Source organism: Mirounga angustirostris, unplaced genomic scaffold, assembly GCF_029215605.1.
Source record: "Mirounga angustirostris isolate CCGP_5_RB_7025 unplaced genomic scaffold, mMirAng1.0.hap1 SCAF_11, whole genome shotgun sequence".
Lineage (NCBI taxonomy): Eukaryota > Metazoa > Chordata > Mammalia > Carnivora > Phocidae > Mirounga > Mirounga angustirostris.
The window spans coordinates 77,012,243-77,033,213 of NW_026991719.1; the positions used below are offsets into that span (position 1 = coordinate 77,012,243).

The 20,971-nt window shown below is 37.7% G+C and overlaps 1 pseudogene; it reads right to left on the reverse strand.

The window, feature by feature from the left end:
• Positions 1 to 15,959: 15,959 nt before the first annotated feature.
• Positions 15,960 to 17,488, reverse strand: LOC123862092 (tubulin alpha-1A chain-like; annotated as a pseudogene).
• Between the last annotated feature and the right edge of the window lie 3,483 nt (positions 17,489 to 20,971).

A 20,971-nucleotide genomic window follows, 5' to 3' on the forward strand; every position in this document is an offset into this window, starting at 1 on the left:
AGAGGGGGAGGGGCAGAAGAAGAGGGAGAGAGAGAATCCCAAGCAGACTTCATGACCAGTGTGGAGCCCAGTGCAATGCTCAGTCTCACGACCCTGAGATCATGACCTGTTCAAAATCAAGAGTCAGATGCTCAACTAACTGAGCCATCAGAAGCCCCTAAATATTTTGATTTCTATTCATTGCTGTATGGAATATATGGAATTTATATTGACTACAAATTTCTTCTCTTGGGGAATGAATCGTAGGGCAACACAGGAAGGAAAGAGACTTTAACATGTATTTTAAAATTCAAGAGTCTTTGTCCCTAATTTCCCAGAAGCCACTCAGTACTGAAATGCCTTCCTCATCTCTCCCATGAGACCAAGGGATGCAATTTTGGTGATATTTCTTGTCTTCTCAGAGTTCCTGTGGTGAGCAAATAGATAAGACCCCTAACAGGAGTCTTGCTGCACTATTCTTTTAGAGATATTCTTTGAATCTCTTTTTTCCTTCTGGGAAGATAAACCATTCAGAAGCATTTTTCCTGTTGCTCGTATTCCTGTTTTCCAGGAAGATGAAAACATGGTTTTACTTTTATTCCTGTATTATCTGTATTCCTATACCGTTGCTCCAAAAGCAAGAATTCAGTCAATATACATCCCAGGTCATAGCCAATGATTAGAAATCAAAGCATCTACTTCCTTTTCAGAGTTCCACAGAGGTTAACTTTCCTTATCAAAACCCCAATTAGAAAACTATTTTTGAGTTAGGAAAATGCAAACTTGTTTCTCATCAGCATATTATCTTTCCTCTGATCTCTCTGTCAATTTTAAGACATTTTTCTTCATCTATATCCTAGCTAGGTGTAGCAATTAGCTCTGAATAAAGATTTGAAATGTGCCAAATTTCAGACTTTCCAAGCTTTAGAGTTTAATTCTGATAATCAAATGAAATAAAAAGTACTTGCTTAGTGTTAACCTTTTCTATATACTCAAATTGCTGACCCACTTTGTTTTAGGAACTTTACTATTAAAAAAAAGAAAGAAAAATCATTTCCCGTCTCACTCCAAGCATGGAGAGTTTACCCCTTAAAGAATTCTTCATCTGACCTGCCCTTCCCTATTTGTTAGGAAGTGGGATATTATGTCTCTTGTTTGACTTTTTCAAAGACTCTAAGCCCTTCTAGGTAGAGGGGGGTGGGGAGAAAAGCAAGGGGGAGATTGATATCACTCAAAGACAGCAATTGTTTTGTTTGGTAGTCTCAAAACAAATTTTCCAACATTTTCCAACTGTTTCCTACCTGCCAAATTGACCATGCATACTCCAACTCCACTCTCCCCAAACTCGCAGGGCTGGGCTGGAGCATAGGACAGAGATAAGCAGCAGCTACCCAGGCTGCTGAATAGGCAATCTATTGAATAGAGTCATGATTAGCTGGAAAGGCCTCCTGCCTGCCTGCCTGCCTGGTTCCCTTTCAGCAATTGTATTGCTACACCCCACACAATTGACAGGGCCTGCAGGCTTGTGCTTGGGCACTGGCCCTCTTCTTTGGAATATCCTTGCTTCTCAAAAAAAAAAAAGGTCGCTTTGGGCTACCTTTTCCATCATGTAATCAACATGATGCTACTATATAATCCATCATAGAAGCTGACATCCTCATGTACAAGTATGAATTGGATGTCCTGTAGTACAGAATATGGAAGTGTGGGAAAGAGACCCCATCTGCAGCTCACAAGGCATGGTTGATGTTGGCTCTGGCAGTAAAAACCACTTCCCTGGATAGATAGGAAATTGCCACCACAGGAGATGATAATATTTGTGAGCCTTGCTAACAAGCTTGAATTCTAACATAAGGCAATTCATTGTTATGCTGCAGAATGTGAAATCTTAATGCTTTCACTATTCAAACTCATTTTATTTCACAACATGATTTAGTGCAGCTCTAAGGAGCCAACAGAAGGGGAAAAAATAAGGGAGGTGGGAGGAAAAAGATAGTTGGGAGTAGAAACACTGATGAGCCCAGCTTTGTAAGCAAATTTCATTGATGCTGATAATGTAATATTTTGCTTTGATTAAAGCTTTATCTTGTCGAATGTGTGCAGTGTCCTAAATACTGCTTCTTCAGCCCATTCACTGATTTTTTTTTGTGGATTTCCACTTTCAAAACCAGCATTGTGCTGTGTGCAAAACTGGGAAGAAAAGGAAGAGGAAACCACTACACAAAAGTTATCCTTTTGTCCAAAGATAAGCTTGAAATATTTCCCTTGCCAGATCCATTTTCTCCTGTCACAAATTTCCAAACAGATGGTGGAGGAATTGGTGTTTGACCTCTTGGGCAATCAACAATACAAACTATTTGTCATAGAGTTTTGCTAATGGAACCTATTCTGATACTCAACAGAGCATAAATTTGGGGAGACTAGTATCTGATATTCACTTTGGTAAGAATGAGCTAAAAGAGCTACTTAGGCAAATACTTCTAGGAAATACTGACTCATTTCAGGAGAACTCTGTTTTACATACAGTCCAAAGTATGTGTAGACAGTTCAGCCTGTACCAGGGGACTGACCTGTCTTTTGATATCATCTACTTAGGATAAAAAATGGCCTGAAAAAGTTATTCTGTGGTCATTACACTGAGATAATTTCTATCTCTAAAGTTCTGGGTTCCTGGGATGACTCTGATTTTTAAAAAAGCCTAGGAGTCACAATATGAATTTTTTAAGTTGAATAATACGCTGAGAATTCTTGTCTTCCTAAATAGAGGTTGTCAGAATTTTGGATTTAGCCATTAGTCAAGTTTAGTGGATGGGTCCCTCTGCCTAAATCCCAAGTGCCTATTTTCTTGTGGTTATACAATTGAGCTCAGGGAAGACACTTCTGGTAGGTTAGGTAGCATTTCCAGAAGCTTTCCCAATATGGTCATGAGATGAATTGTGGTTAAGTCCGAAGACAAAGAGAAAAACTGAGACAATTGTTTCTTAGTTATGGGACGAAATAAAAGGCAAGGTTGCTGGTTGTTGCCCTTACAAGACTTTTTAAAAAAGCCTCCTTGCTCAGCAGGGAGTATGCTGGAGATTCTCTTTCCCTCTCTCTCTACCCCTCCATACCCCCCAGTCTTTCTAAAATAAATAAATGAAAAAAAAAACTTAAAGCATGTGGTTCAAACATTATATATGAGTTAAATTTAAAATAAGGTTTAAAAATAAGAACATTAGCAAATATTTCCTTTTAATTATGAGGAATCTTAGAACAATTAATAGTGTACTACATTCCAATAGGATTTTTATAATGGGCAGCCTTTGTAACTACATCACTTTGTAGCTTCCTTTTAAAGATTTATTTATTAATTTTAGAAAAAAAGCTACAGCATGGCGTGGGGGGGGCAGGCAGAGGGAGAGGGAGAGACAGAGTCTCAAGCAGACTCCCCGCTGAATGCATAGCCCACAGTGATGGGAGATCACAACCTGAGATCACGATCCTGAGATCACAACCTGAGCAGAAATCAAGAGTTGGATGCTTAACCAACTGAGCCACCTAGGCACCCCTGTAGCTTCCTTTTAAATAGCAGGATCAAAGCTGGTGGTTATTTGTCCCTAGTGAATGTAGCAGAAATAGAACCTGTGATACAAATGTTAATAACTCAACAGGAATCCCATATTTTACAAAATCCTTTTGTTTCTTGTCAATGCTTAGAACTCAGCCACACATACATCAACTTTTTGTGACTAGCAGAGTACTTTGCCTTGATTATGATAGTTTAACAGTGTTTTTGTGTTTATTCCACTTCTTCTGTGTCTTAACAAAAGCAGCTGGCTGTGCTAGTCAACAGAAAGTACTGCTTACCAATGGGGAGGAGACTGTGGGAGTTATACTGTTCAGGAAGACAGTGACATCAGGGGACTTCTGCTGCTACTAGCAGATTCATCTGCAATATTGGCAATCTCAGGTTGGCTGGGGGTTTCCCAGTGAGTAATGGCATCACAACAAAATAGAGAAGTGGCTAAGATTTTAACTGGAATTGTATGGCTGAAATAACCTAAAAACATCCAGGATACACAAAGTACTTATGATTTCGCCTAAGGTTTGTTATCACAACCATTTTCATGAAGACTCACTAGTGAGATCAATCCTTCTTCATGGGCAGCTACTACAGGTCTTCTCTGCCCTAACTCCTCCCACAACCATATGGGGGATTCTGGTCCACACTATGGAGTACCTTATAGTGAGCTCCAGAGAACCCAGAAGAGGAGAAAGACCTTCATTTGGTTTTTAGTTCTGCCATGTGTTTATTATGAGATGATGGTTATGTGGCTAAGATCACGAATATTGCCAGTAGGCAGTCCTGGGTTCAGATCCTAAATTGGCCACTTCTCCAGCAAGTTGCTTAACTCCTCTGAATGTCATTTTCCTCATCCAGTTAATGTAAATCCACATGGGATTTTAAAGGAAAGGTTAAATTTAAAAATTGTGAAAAACACTTAGCACAGTGACTAACATACTAAGAATTTAATAAATAGTAGTTGTTATCATCAATGGAAAATTATGTATCTTCTATATCAACTGGGGTTAGTACTATTATTCCAATTCAATACTATACTCAAGAAAATGGTAAATTGTTTCTTCAGAGGAACATAAAGGGCAATATGCTGACCTGTCTTCTCTGGGACTCTGAAATCTCTAAGTGGAACACAAGTCAAAGAGTTTGCAGGGATTCTGAAACAGTGGTCCACTGCTTCCAAAACACCTGGGAAACTTTGTAAAAATGCATATTCTGGGGAATCACCCTCCAGAGAGTCTAACCCAAAATCAAACCAAAGACTCTCAACTTCTAAGTTCTGCTAAGTGATTCTGACACACAGCCAGAATTGAGAACCACTGCTTCAGAATGTTCTTCCACTAAGAGGATTCAGGGAAGGTAGGAGGTAGAGAAGAAGGTGGTGATCTGAGATGTAAACAAGAAGAATGTTAGCTAGCCCATCCAAGGTGCCAGGAATTCTGGAGAGTTGGCAAAGCAGGATCAGCCAGACCAATCAGAGGGCTACTGTAATCATGAAATAAATTCTGCATATATCTCATCCAGAAATTAAAGGTCTTCAAAGATGACATTTTTGGATTCTCTTATTCAGCTAGCCTAGTCTTAAAGGGTAACTACCCCTTTATTAATGACAGTCTTAAAGAAGTCTTAAAAGAGGGGAAAAAAACACCATTGCCGAAGATGAATCATGAGAAAAACCAACAGACTTGCCTTTTTTTTTTTGGTTTAGGAGAAATAATCATTAAGCTTCCTTTACTTACACCTAAGACAACTGACATTTCCCTTATTCCTATCCCAATAGTTAAAAATCACTCTAACAGACTCCTCGGCATATCTATACTGTGAATTGCCCTTGGCAATTTTACAGAGCCGAGTACTAGGTTCACTAGTATCTGTTCAATATTTAGAATTTATTAATTGAGTGGATTGTACATATTGAGGTGGTGTTTATTTCTTTGTACACTCGAGGCTATTTTTGTGATACTTTTGTTCTGCTCAGTACACCATCAATATCTTAAGTTGATTGAGGCTAAGACTACATAGAGCTACTTGATCAACTATTTTTACAGAAATAATCAGTGGTTATTATTCTGCATCCCCAACCTGAGCATGTGCCACTTATGATGCGGCTTATGGCATGTCCCAGAGCTTTAACCCTCATTGAACAGCTGAACAGCAAGGAAACTCTATTTCACTTAACATATATGAGTAGTGAGGCTCAAACTTTCCATTGCAATGGGTTGTGTCAAAATTGCTTAGTGGGCTAAAGTACTCCATAGCATCCAATCTGCCCCATCTTCATCACCACCATCACCACTACCCTAACATAAGCCATCATTTCTCACCTGAACTTCGGCAATAGCCATTAAACTCTTCATCACCATGCACTTGTGCCCCCTCTTGAAATCTGATATTCACATGCTGGGCAGAATCATCTTTTTCAAAATGCAGATCTGATCATACCAACTTACTTTCCCTCATTCCAGAACCTGTGCTAAAATCTTTAAGAGCTTCCAATAGTTTTCAAAGACAAAACTCCTTACTATGGCTTTCAATGCCCTACAGGGTTTGTCCTTTGCCTACCTACCCCTCAAATTTTCTGATGCATTCTGATTTTCCTCACAATCTGAGCATCAGCTATATTTATGATTTTAGTTCTTGCTAATTGTGGCCATAATTTAGGGTGCAGATACAGTGTTATGCTCATTCCTAACACTGGTTTTTTGCCCATGCTATTTCTGTGTCTTTCATTTTTTGCAGTTACCACATTTTATTGAAATATGCTTATTTTTATGATAATTTGTGTGACATCTGTGTTCCAACTAGAATGAAAGTTTCACAAAAGTAGAGACTGTTTTTGTACCTCTGGGGCCTAGCATAGTGCCTGGTACTTAATAAATAGTCTATAAATACTTGCTAAATGAATAAATGAAAACTCTGTATATAATCAACACCCATATCCTTGGTAAGCTTCCTTTCCAAACTTCCTTCAACTTTAATACATAGCTAAGCAACCAGTGCTTGCAAGTAGGTCCACAGACAATGCTTGCAGTTGGCCCATCTAGATATATCCTTTGTGGACATAATTCCACATTCCAGACCAACCTGGCTCCAAATAAGAATGTATTTATTTTGTGTCCTAACTTTTTAATACTCTAGTTTTTTAAGGCTTTTATTTATTTATATTTAAAATTTTTTCCCTAAAGATTTATTTGTTTGTTTGTTTGTTTGTTTGTTTATAGAGCACATGAGCATGGGAAGGGACAGAGGGAGAGAAAGAGAGAATCTCAAGCAGACTCTGCACTGAGCACAGAACCTGATGCAGGGCTCATCTCATGACACTGAGATTATGACCTGAATCTAAATTGAGCCACATGCTTAACTGACTGAGCCACCCAGAAGACCCTTTTAAGTTTTTATTTTAAGTTAGTTAACATACACTGTTATACTAATTTCAAGTGTACAATACTCTTGTCTTAAAGAATCAGAATAACTCATCAAGAATAATGCTTAACTTACATCCAACCTTCCAGAGATCATGTCTTAAATATATTCTTTGTATAGAAGCAAGGCTTCCTTTGAGGTAGGGGTGGAGGGGAGGCATGGAATGGAGCCATGTCATAGAATCTAACAGAAGCTATGGATCCTTTCTCTGTGTGGATCTACAAATGCATATAAACATACATAATTTTATATACATTTTTAAGGGGATCATAGTAGACATCCTATCCATGGAGAATTGGATTTTTGGAGAATTTAATCTTAGACTATGTTGTTACTGAACCAGAAACCAGGCATTTGATATTGATAATTGAAGTTGGGTGATGGGTATAAAAGTATTATTAGTATTATCTCTACTTTTGTATATGTTTGAAATTATCCATTATAAAGAATTAAAAAGCTAAAGTGTTGATTCAGTTTTTTTTAATTTTTAAATTTATTTTTTAAAGATTTTATTTATTTATTTGTCAGAGAGATAGATAGCGAGAGCAGGAACACAAGCAGGGGGAGTGGGAGAGGGAGAAGCAGGCTTCCTGCTGAGCAGGGAGCCTGATGCAGGGCTCAATTCCAGGACCCTGGGATCATGACCTGAGCCGAAGGCAGAGGCTTAATGACTGAGCCACCCAAGCGCCCCTCAGTTTTTTTTTTTTTTAAAGAAGAAAACAGAGGCATGGTCTTTGTAAAGAAATGTTTGACACTTCAAGATTTCTTTAAGTAGAAAATTGATCCTTCCATTCATCCAGGCTTAAAAATTTAGCATCATCTTCAAATCCCTCATCTCTCTTGGCCCCTCAGTCAATCAATTGCCAAATCTTGCCAATTCTATCTCTACAGCTCTTGCACTACTCCCGTCCTCTCCATCCCCCTGTTACTTCTATGGTTCTAGACTTGATTACTTCTTACCAAATCCATTGCAGAAAACCTCCTAACCTTGGATGCCAAACTTCCTTCCCAAATCACGCACTGATCCCTCCTATGAAAGTGACCTCTTTCCTCCTCTGGACATCATGACACTAATCACAATCTCCCTCCAAGTATATTTATTCATGTCCAAAGTCTGTGTTCACATCTTTATTTTACTTAAGCTATTTTGAGTTACAAACCTTTGGAGAATCTGATGAACCTTGTAGACTCTCTTTCCATGTCATCTGCCCTCCAAAAAATGCATATAATATCCCCCATTCAAACACACAAATACTTTTTTTATAATTCCAAGGGCTTTGTGCATTCCCCCAAACAAAGATCCTCCAGTTTTCAGATGCAGAGCACCTCACACCCCACCGCAGGTAATAAGTAGAGATATTAGAGATATTAGAGATATTTCAGCATCGCACAGTACCTTATTCACAGGCCCAGATTTTGAGTGGCTTCACAACAATGTCCTCTTTCTATGTTGTCCCTCTTATTTTTACGTTTCTCCCACTCAAAGCACAAATGAAGTATTTATCTAATCTGGATTGGCAGGCAAAGAATTTTCATGTTGACCACAAAGGGAATGAACAAATGAGTCATAAAAAGGCGGTCATTTCCCTCTTTTCTCCTCTTTCTCTTCTTACCCACTTACAACCCTATCTGGAAGTGATCTCTCTTTTCTTCTAGACTGAATTGACTGAACACTTTATGGGCTGCATTAAATTGATGCATATGAAATTGCCAATAATCTACTATTTTTGACCTATAAAAATGGCAACATCGTATGGTCCAAACTAATACTCAGGAATAAAATATTACTAGAGTGTGAGCCTTTTGAGGGCAGGCGTGGCAGCTCTTCTTCCCACCTCAGTCCCTGCACATAATTGGTACTCAGTAAATTTTTATGAATGATGTCTACTTATTGAGATTTCTCAAATTAAAATCAGAACTTTCATTTAAAGAGATATTGGTAATGGGATTTGAGGAAAGGGTGTTTGAGAATACTTGACCCTTTGGAGATCCCCTTTATTAAAAAGACATTTAAAATATTTTATAAAAAAAATTGACAAAATATGCATTTACCACTTTAAGGTAATATAATGAAGATCCTCCTGGAAAAAGCAAAATGATGTTACCTGCTGAGCAACTTGCATGTTTTATCACACAATGAATCCAACTCTGTATAAATTAGAGACAAGAAAGCAAATGTACCAGCCAAAACTTCTACCCTGACCCTTGAGCAGAATTTCACACTGTGAGAAAATTCTGAAATGAATTATTAGTAGTTACTGAAGAAGAGATATTCTGACTGATACCTCTACCTTCAAAGAAACCATCTACTAAATAATGGTACTTCTTTTTTTTTTTTTAATTTTATTTATTTATTTGACAGAGGGAACACAAGCAGGGGGAGAGGGAGAGGGAGAAGCAGGCTTCCCGCGGAGCAGGGAGCCCGATGTGGGGCTCGATCCCAGGACCCTGGGACCATGACCCGAGCCGAAGGCAGACACTTAATGACTGAGCCACCCAGGCACCCCCTAAATAATGGTACTTCTATTAAAACATGAACCCTTAGTAAGCCTAGCAGAGACCTGGTTGAACATGCCCACATAAGTATTACCTAGAAATTTTACAAAACACAGAATATATGGTTTGGTTTGGTTTGGTTTTGGATGGTGGAGATAATGGACCTTGCAAGGAGACTGTATATATTTACAAAGAAATTTATACACATGGCAAATTTTGCTTTTTGGCATAATGGGGGAAGTAGTCTTTGCAAGAAGAGACAGTATTTGTTCCTAGAATTAAATGACCTAACCCATTCCTTTAATCAAAGATTAAACTATTTTTTATTTGTTTCTTCACTGATAAAATGATGAAGAGTATTCTCCTTAGTAATACTTTACAGATTTTGGTGATATATTTAGAGAAAGTTGAATAAAAATGCTGATTTAATAAACCACAAGATATACCATACTTTTTAATTGGAACAAAATTTACATGCAGTGAAATGCACAAATCTTAAGTACACTTAAGTCAATGATGCTTGAAAGTTTATATACTCAGGTAACTACCACATAATCAAGAGAAAAAACACTTTGGTCACCTCAGAAAGTGCTCTTGTGCCTCTTTCCAGTCATATTTCTATCCCACATAGAAAACGGCTCTTTTGATTTCTATAACCATAGATTAATTTTGTCAGTTCTAGAATTTCATAGAAAGTGAATTATATAGTATGTATTCTTTTGTGTCTGGCTTTTTTTAGTCAATGCAATGTTTTTGAGATTCATCCAAATTGTTGTATGCATTATTTTTTTAAATTATTCCTGAGCAGTATTCCATTATATGAATACACTGTAATTTGTTAATCTGTTCATCAGCTGATGAACATTTGGGTTGGTTCTACATTTGGCTGTTATGAATATCACTTTCTTAGTGGTTTCTCTGAGAATTACAATTAACAATTTACAGCAATCTAGTTAAGATTATTACCAACTTAATTTCAATAGTATGCAAAACTTCCCTCCTAGACAGCTGTGTTCTCCCCTTTATGCTGTTATTGTAACAAATTACATCTGTTTGCCTTCTGTGCCCATCAACATAGATTTATAATTACTGTTTTACATAAATGTCTTTTAAGTGAAAGAAGAAAAAGGAATAAAAAATAAAAAAACATTATCAATACTGACTTTTATATTAACCTATGTAGTTACCTTTACCATGTTCTTTATTTCCTCACAGGAATTTAAGTTCTCTCTAGTGTGCTTTTATTTTATACTGGAGAACTCTCATTAGCATTTCTTTGAGGGCATGGTTACTAGCAACAAACTCAGGGGTTTTTTGTTTGTTTTTGTTTTATCTTTAGAATGCTTCATTGTCAATTTTTTTTCCTTTGAGCACTTTTAATATGTCATCCCACTGTTTCTGGCTTCCATAGTTTCTGATGAGAATTCAGCTGTTAATCTTATTCAGGAACCCTTGTACATGATGAGTTTTCTCTTGCTGCTTTCAAAAATTTCTCTTAGGCTTTGGTTTTTGACAGTTTCATTATGATGTGTTGTACTGTGGATATCTTTGAGTTTATCCAACTTGGAATTCATTGATCTTTTTTATGTATAGATTAATGTTTTTCATCAAATTTGGGAAGATTTCAGCTATTATATCTTCAAATATTCTTTCTGCCTCTCTCTTTCTCCCCTTCTGGGCCTCCCATATGCGTACGTTCATATCTTGGTATGCTTGGGGTTGTCCTACAGGTCTCTTAGGCCTTTTTCATTTCATTTTACTTCACTTTTTTTCTTTTGGTTCCTCAGACTGGGTGATCTCAATTGATTTCATGTGCCATGTCACATCTGCTAGTGAGTGCCTCTAGTGAATTTTTCATTTCAATTATTGTACTTTTTCACTCCAAAATTTCTATTTGTTTCTCTTTATAATTTCTATCTCTTGACTGATATTCTCTATTTCATTAGATATTGTTCTCAAGATTTCCTTTAGATTTTTGTACATGGTTTCCTTTAGCTCTATAAACATATTTTAAATAGTTGATTAAAAACTTTGTCTAGTAAGTCCAATGTCTGGGATTTCTCAAGGATAGTTTCTATTGATTGCTTTCCCCCCTATGTATTAACTATACTTTCTTGTTTCTTTGCATGTCTCATAATTTTTTGTTGTTGTTGAAAACTGGACATTTTGAAAATTATAATGTGGTAACTCTGGAAATTAAATTCCTCCTTTCTCAGGGATTGTCATTGCTGCTTGTTGTAATTATAGTTGTTTGTTTGAGACTTTTTTGAACTAATTTGGTAAACTATGTGTTCTTTGTTGTATATGGTCACTGAAGACTCTGTTTCTTCAGCTTAGTGGTCAGTCAGTGATTATACAGAGATTTCTTTAAAACCTAGAACTAAAAATTCCCCCTAGTCTTTGCAGATGGGCACTGTGTGTGTGTGTGTATGTGTGTGTGTGAGGATATGCCGTCAATATTCAGCTAGGTTATTTGCAACTCTGCCTTATCCTTTACTTCCTCTTTGTGAAGAGCCTGAAAGTGAGCCAGAGGTGAGAAACTGAGGGCTTTCCCAGGTCTTTTATAAACCCATACATAGCCCTTGGCATGTGCAGGTCTTTCCTGATTCCCAAGAATTTGTCAGATCTTTTCAAAGTCCCACTTTCCCCAAAACATCTCATTTCTCAGTCTTTCTTCCCAAGCTTTTTAAAAAGTCTATTGTTTCCCCTAGCTTTATCCATTGCTCTAGGCAACAGGGTTTAATACAGCTGCCTAAAAATGTTTTCCTCTAATGCCTACTGGGGCATTACCTCTGTTGAGATAGTCTATTTTTCTTCTATCAGTTTTATCAAGTTGTGTTTTTCAACAAACTTATCTACTGCATCTAAGTTGTTAATAATATGCCTTTATTATCCTTTTAATATCAGTGGGATCTGAGTAATATCCCCTCTTACATTCTTAAAATTGCTAATTTTTTATGTTGATCAATTTTGATTGGGCTTTATCAATTGTATTAATCTCTTATTTATTTAATCTCAAATTATTTATTTTCTAATCTACCAATTTCCCTTTTAGTTTTATTATTTTCTTATCCCATTTATTTTGGATTAATTTGGCCCTTTTTTTCTAGCTTCTTAAGATTGGATTATTGACTTTAAACGTCTCTTTCTTTCTAATATATATCTTTAAAACTATAAAGCTTCTTTTAGGGGCACCTAGATGGCTCAGTCGTTAAGTGTCTGCCTTCAGCTCAGGTCATGATCCCAGGGTCCTGGGATCGAGTCCTGCATCGGGCTCCCTGCTCAGTGGGGAGCCTGCTTCTCCCTTTCCCTCTGCTGCTCCCCCTGCTTGTGCTTTCTCTCACTCTCTCTCCTGTTCTCTATCAAATAAATAAATAAAATCTTAAAAAAAAAAGTTTCTTTTAGGTACTGCTTTAGCTTCATCCCATAAATGTTTATATGCTGTATTTTCATTGTAACCCACTTTGAAATATTTTCTAACTTTTCTTATGATTTCTTTTTTGAAAAATGGGTAAATGCCTTAGACTCAAGTATGTCTCTAAATTTCCAAATATTTGGGCATTTTTCCTACATATTTTATCACTACTGATTTCTAATTTAATTCCACTATGGTTAAAAATATATTACATAAAGTTTAAATTTTTGAAATTTATAAACTTATTTTATGACCCAGTATATAGTCTATCTTGGTGAACATATTCTATGTACACATGAAAATGTGTGTTCTTCATGCGCTGTTCTAAAAATATCAGTTAGGTTGAATTGGTTGATAATGCTGAAACCTTATATAGCCTTAAGTTTTTTTTCTCTAGGGTTTCTATCAGTTACTGAGAAGAATTATTAAAATATTCAAATATGATTGTGAATTTGTCTATTTCTCTCTTTAGTATTGTCAATTTTTTCTTTTTTTCAATTGAAATATAATTTACATATAGTGTTTATAAGTTTCAGGTATAAAATATAATAATCTAATAATTCCATACTTAACACAGTGCTCATTAAGGTAAGTGTACTCTTGATCCCCTTTATTTCAACCACCCACCCACTCTTGCAAACACCAGTGTGATCTCTGAATTTAAGAGTCTATTTTTCTGTCTCTTTCTTTGTGTGCTCATTTGTTTTATTTTTTTAAATTCTATATATGATTGAAATCATATGGTATTTGTCTTTCCCTGACTGACTTATTTTACTTAGTATTATTCCTTCTAGACCCATCCATGTTGGTCAGATGGCAAGATCTCATTCCTTTTTATGGCTGAGTAATATTCCATTGCATATACATACCACTTCTTTTTTTAAAGTTTTTATTCAAATTCCAGTTAGTTCACATACAGTGTAGTATTACTTTCAGGTATACAATATAGTGATTTAACACCTGCATAAAACACCCAGTGCTCATCACAAGTGCATTCCTTAATCCCCATCACCTATTTAACCTATACCACTTCTTCTTTATCCATTCATCTATGGATGGACACTTGGACGGCTTCCATATCCTGACTATCATAAATGATGCTGCAATAAACATAAGGGTGTGTATATTTTTTCAAATTAGTGGGTTTTTCCCCTTTGGGTAAATACCCAGTAGTGAAATTACTGGATCATATGGTAATTTTATTTTTAATATTTTGAGGACTCTTCATACTGTTTTCCAGAGTGACTGCACCAATTTGCATTCCTATGAACAGTGCAAGATGACTCCTTTTCTCCACATCCTCATCAAGACTTGTTATTTCTTGTCTTTTTGTTATTTCTAGTCATTCTGACAGGTGTGAGGTGACATCTCATTGTGGTTTTAATTTGCAATTCCCTGATGATTAGTGATGTTGAACATCATTAGTAATATTGAACATCATGTGTCTGTTGGTGATCTGTATGTCTTCTTTGGAAAAATGTCTATTCAAGGCCTCTGCCCATTTTTTAATTGGATTATCTGTTTTTTGGGGTATTGAGTTTTGTAAGTTCTTAATATACTTTGGATATTAACCCTGTATTGAATTTAACATTTCTAAATATCCACTCCCATTCAGTATGCCTATTTGTTGTTGTTGATGGTTCCCTTCACTGTGCAAAGGCTTTTTGCTTTGGTGTAGTTTCAGTGGTTGCATTTTGCTTTTGTTTCCCTTGCCTCAGGAAACACATCTAGAAAAATGTTGCTGTGGCTGATGTCAAAGAAATTACTGCCTAAGTTTTCCTCTAGGACTTTTACAGTTTTAGGTCTCACATTTAGGTCTTTAATCTATTTTGATTTATTTTTGTGTATGATGTAAGAAATTTGTCCAGTTTCATTCTTTTGCATGTAGCTGTCCAGTTTCCAGCATCATTTTTTTGAAGAGACTATCTTTTCTCCATTATATATTTTTGCCTCTTTTGTCATAGATTAATTGGCCATATAATCATGGGTTTATTTCTGGGCTCTGTAATCTGTTACATGGTGTCTATTTTTGTGCCAGTACCAGACTATTTTGATTACTACAACTTTGTAGTGCATCTTGAAATCTGGGATTGTGATACCTCCAGCTTTGTTCTTCTTTTTCAAGATTGCTTTGGCTATTTGGGGTCTTTTGTGGGTCCATAAAAATTTTAGAATTTTTTGTTCTAGTTCTGTGAAAAATGTTGTTGGTATTTTGATAAGCATTGCTTTAATATGTAGATTGTTTTGACAGCATGGATGTTTTAACAACATGTGGTTCTTACAATCCACAAGCATGGAATATCTTTTCATTTGTTTGTGTCATCTTCAATATCTTTCATCCATGCTTTATAGTTTTCAGAGTACTTAACTTGGTTAAGTTTATTCCTAGGTATTTTATTATTTTTGGTGCAGTTGGAACTCTTGTCTTAAGTTCTCTTTCTGATACATTATTAGTGTATAAAAATGCAACAGATTTCTGTATATTAATTTTGTATTTTGTGACTTTGCTTAGTTAATTTATCAGTTCTGATATTTTTTTGTGGAGTCTTAGGGTTTTCTTTGTATAGTATAATGTCATCTGCAAATAGTGAAGGTTTTGCTTTTCCTTACCAATGATATGCCTTTTATTTCTTTTTCTTGTCTGATTGCTGTGTCTAGGAATTCCAGTACTGTGTTGAATAAAAGTGGCTAGAGTGGGCATATTTGTCTTTTTTCTGATCTTAGAGGAAAATCTCTGTTTTTCACCATTGAGGATGATGTTCATTGTGGGTTTTTCATATATGGCCTTTATTATGTTGAGTTATGTTCCTGCTCTTAAACTGCCTTATTGGGGTTTTTTATCATCAATGGATGTTGTACTTTGTCAAATGTTTCTTCTGCTTCTATTGAGATGATCATGTGATTTTTATCCTTTCTCTTTTTAGTATGATGTATCACATTGATTGTTTTGTGAATACTGAACCACACTTGCATCCCAGGAATAAATCCCACTTGATCATGGTGAATGATTTTTTTTAAATTTATTGTTGGATTTGGTTTGCTAATATATATATTTTTAGGACAGGGAATACTTTATTCAAACCCATCAGAGAAATGGACAGCTTGGGTCTGTAACAAAGCATTGTGTTTTTAAGCATAGGTCAGTAAATGTATATGAGAGTATACACTGCTACATACAAATTAACTGATCAAAGCACAACTTTTCAATGTTCAAAGCAGAATAAGCTTCCCTGTAAAAGCAGCACCTTTGTGACATTTTTAACTTTAGTATTCCTCTCCTTCTTCTTCACTTTCTCTTTCAACAAAATCCACACCAACTTCCTCATAATCCTTCTCAAGAGCAGCCATGTCCTCATGAGCCTCAGAAAACTCTTCGTCCTCCATGCCTTCACTTGCATACCAGTGACCAAAGGCACACTTGGCATACATCAAATCAAATTTGTGGTCCAGGTGAGCCCAGGCCTCAGCGATGTTTGTGGTGTTGCTCAGCATTAACATGGCTTTCTGTACTTTGGCTAGGTCTCCCTCTCCACAGTGGGAGGCTGGTAATTAATGCCAACAATGAAGTCAGTGGGGCACCAGTCCATAAACTGGATGGTACACTTGGTACTGATCAGATCAATGGCAGCAGCATTGACATCTTTGGGAACCACATCACCATGGTACAACAGGCAGCAAGCCATGCATTTACCATGGTGAGGGTCATATTTCACCCTCTGGTTGGCTGGTTCAAAGCATGCATTGGTGATCTCTGCTACAGAAAGCTATTCATGGTAGGCTTTCTCAACAGAGATGACAGAGCCATATATGGCCAGAGGGAAGTGGATTTGGGGATAGGGCACCAGGTTGGCCTGGAATTCTGTCAGATCAACATTCAGGGCTCCATCAAATCTGAGGGAAGCAGTGATGGAGAACACAACTTGACATGTCAACCTATTTAGGTTAGTGTAGGTTGGGCATTCAATGTCAAGGTTTCCACAACAAATGTCATATATGGCCATGTTTTCTACCATGAAGGCACAGTCAGAGTGCTCCAAGGTGGTGTGAGTAGTGAGGATGGAGTTGTAGGGCTTAACTACAGCTGTAGAAACCTGGAGGGTTGGGTAAATGGAGAATTCCAGCTTGGACTTCTTGCTGTAATTGACAGAGATGTTCCATCAGCAGGGAAGTAAACCAAGAACCAGTTCCCCCTCCAAAGTTGTGGAAAACCAAGAAGCCATGAAGACCTCTGCACTGATTGGTCAGTTACTAAATTCAGTCTAAGAGAAGGTCAATGATCTCCTTGCCAATAGTGCAGTGCCATCAGGCATAATTATTGGCAGCATCTCCCTTGCCTGTGATGAGCTGCTCAGAGTGGAAAAGCTGGCAGTAGTTGCCAGTGTGAACTTCATCAGTGACTGTTGTTCCAGGTCTACAAACACTGCCCTGGGCATGTGCTTGCCAGCAACTGTGTCACTGAAGAAGGCATTGAAGGAGTCATCTCCTCCCCCAGTGGTCTTGTCACTTGACATCTGGCCATTGGGCTGGATGCTGTGTTCCAGGCAATGAAGCTCCCAGAAGGCATTGCCAATCTGGAGAACAGCCTAGCCAACATGGGTGGTAAGGCATTCACACATGGTTGCTGTTTTGCAACTGCCAAGGCGATGGTAGGGAGGAAGGGGAGAGGTTGTTATTTCTTACAGCTTGACTCTTAGGTGGTCAATGTAAGAGAACCTGCCTTGATTTGCTGATATATTGTTGAGGATTTTTGCATCTATTTTCATCAGAGATATCAACTGATAGTTTTTTTGTAGTGTTTTTATCTGATTTTCATATTAGGGTAATGCTGGTTTCATAGATTAAATTTGGTTCTATTTTTTGGAATAGTTTGAGAAGAATAAGTATCAACTCTTCTTTAAATGTTTGGTAGAATTCACTTCTGAAGTCATCTGGTCATAGACTTTTTATTGGGAGCTTTTTTATTATAAATACAATTTCATTGCTAGGGTGAGGAAAAAATGGTGGAGGAGTAGGGGACCCTATTCCAACTGGTCCCCTGAATTGAGCTGGATATCTACCAGACCATTCTGAACACCCACGAAATCAGCCTGAGATGTAAGAAGATATATCTGGATTTCTACAAACAGAATATCACAGGCAGTTGGTTTCAAGGTATGAAGCGGGGAGCCATAATTCTGCAGGCAGATATCAGAAGATAAAAGGAAGGGAGAGGGAACCTTTGGAATCCTGCACTGCCGGTGCACAAAAGCCTCCCACACTGGGGACGGGGCACAGAGTAGCAGACTGGTAGCGGTGGGGAAAGGACTTTAGGGCAGATCCCTGGACTGAAACTTGGAGAGGTGGGGCCACCCATGTGAACTGGGGGCAGCTGGTGGTTTTAGAAGCACAAAGGGAAGAGACATGCCCCAACCTGGAGGTGAGGACTGGGAGTGCTGCCGAGGGGCACACAACCCAGGACACTACCGTTTTTAACAGCACAAACAGAAATGGAGATAGTGTGGCCTGGAGAGCTCCCTGAAGAACAGACTGTGATCTCTCTGTTCTGAGACAGAAGGTTGGAAACAGTCTCTTCTGCTCTGATGCTCAGAAGAGACATGGAAAGCCACCGGGGAAAGCTGCCAGAGAATGAAAGCCACAAAAAACTGGTTTTCACTGAGCCCATTCCCCCCCACAAGGAGCAGGGCAACTCTGCCCAAACAGGGTTGCCTGAGTAATGGTGTGGCAGGCCATTCCCCTAGAAGACAGGCTGGGAGAACAAAAGGCCAACAACCCTAAGGTCCCTATAAACCAGGTGCATCTTGCTTGGGTTCTGGTCAATAATTTGGACTCTGTACATTCCCTCAACAGAATGACTAGGAGGAAGAACCCCCCAAATAGGAAACACTCAGAGACTGTGACTTACGCCACAGATTTACAAATTGATACAGATATAACCAAGATGTCTGAGATGGAATTCAAGGTAGCAATTGTGAAGATGATAGCTAGAATGGAGAAATCGATTAATGCCAACATAGTGTCTTTAAGGGTAGAAATGAAAGCTGAATTGACAGAACATAAAAATGCTATCAATGAGATCCAATCTAATCTAGATCTAATAGCTAGGGTAAACGAGGCAGAAGAATGAATTAGTGATCTAGAAGACAAATTGATAGAAAAGAAGGAGAAAGAGGAGGCCTGGGAGAAACAGCTTAAAATCCATGAAAATAGAATTAGAGAAATAAGTGACACCATGAAACGTTCCAATGTCAGAATTATTGGGATCCCTGAGAGGGTAGAGAGAGAGGGGGGACTAGAAGATATATTTGAGCAAATCATAGCTGAGAACTTCCCTAATCTGGGGAATGAAACAAACATTCATGTCCTAGAAGCAGAGAGGACCCCTCCCAAGATCAAGGAGAATAGACCAATGCCCTGGCATGTAATAGTAAAACTTGCAAATCTTAGAACCAAGGAAACCATCTTAAGGGCAGTTAAGGGGAAGAGATTCCTTACATACAGAGGGAGGGACATCAGAATAACGTCAGACCTATCCACAGAGACCTGGCAAGCCAGAAAGGCCTGGCAAGACATATTCAGGGTACTAAATGAGAAGAACATGCAGCCAAGAATACGTTATCTGGCAAGGCTGTCATTTAGAATGGATGGAGAGATGCAGAGCTTCCAAGACCAGCAGAAACTGAAAGAATATGTGACCACTAAGCTGGCCCTGCAAGAAATATTAGGGGGGGTTCTATAAAAGAAGAAAGACCCCAAGAGTGATCTTCAACAGAAATTTACAGGGGCAATCTATAAAAACAACGTCTTCACAGGCAACATGATGACAATTAATTCATATCTTTCAATAATCACTCTCAACGTGAATGGCCTAAACGCTCCATAAAACGGCACAGGGTTGCAGATTGGATAAAAAGACAGGACCCATCCCTATGCTGTCTACAAGAGACTCATTTTGAACCTAAAGATACATCCAGACTGAAAGTGAAGGGATGGAGATCCATCTTCTATGCCAACGGACCTCAAAAGAAAGCTGGGGTAGCAATTCTTCTATCAGACAAATTAGATTTTAAACTAAAGTCTGTAGTTAGAGACACAGAAGGACACTATATCATTCTTAAAGGGTCTATCCAACAAGAAGATCTAGCAATTGTAAATATCTATGCCCCCAACATGGGAGCAGACATCTACATAAGCCAGCTGTTAACCAAAATAAAGAGTCATATTGATAACAATACATTAATTGTAGGAGACCTCAATACTCCACTCTCAGCAATGGATAGATCATCTAAGCAGAAAATCAACAAAGAAACAAGAACTTTGAATGACACACTGGACCAGATGGACCTCATAGATATATACAGAACATTCCACCCTAAAACAACAGAATACTCATTCTTCTTAAATGACTGAGCCACCCAGGTGCCCAGAATACTTATTCTTCTTGAGCGCACATGGAACTTTCTCCAGAATAGACCACATACTGGGTCACAAATCAGGTCTCAACCGATACCAAAAGATTGAGATTATTCCCTCCATATTCTCAGAACATAATGCTTTAAAACTGGAACTCAATCACAAGAAAAAATTTGGCAGAAATTCAAACACTTGGAAGCTAAAGACCACTCTGCTCAAGAATGTTTGGGTCATCCAGGAAATCAAAGAACTTAAACAATTCATGGAAACCAATGAGGATGAAAACACATCGGTCCAAAACCTATGGGATACTGCAAAGGCAGTCCTAAGGGGGAAATACATAGCCATCCAAGCCTCACTGAAAAAAATAGAAAAATCCCGAATTCACCAACTAACTCTACACCTTAAAGAACTAGAGAAAAAGCAACAAATGATGCCTAAGCCACACATTAGAAGAGAAATAATTAAGATTAGAGCAGAGATCAATGAATTAGAAACCAGAAACACAGTAGATCAGGTCAACGAAACTAGAAGCTGGTTCTTTGAAGGAATTCATAAGATCGATAAACCACTGGCCAGACTTACCCAAAAGAAAAGAGAAGACCCAAATTAATAAAATTATGAATGAAAGGGGAGAGATCATGACTAACACCAAGGAAATAGAAACAACTATTAGAAATTATTATCAA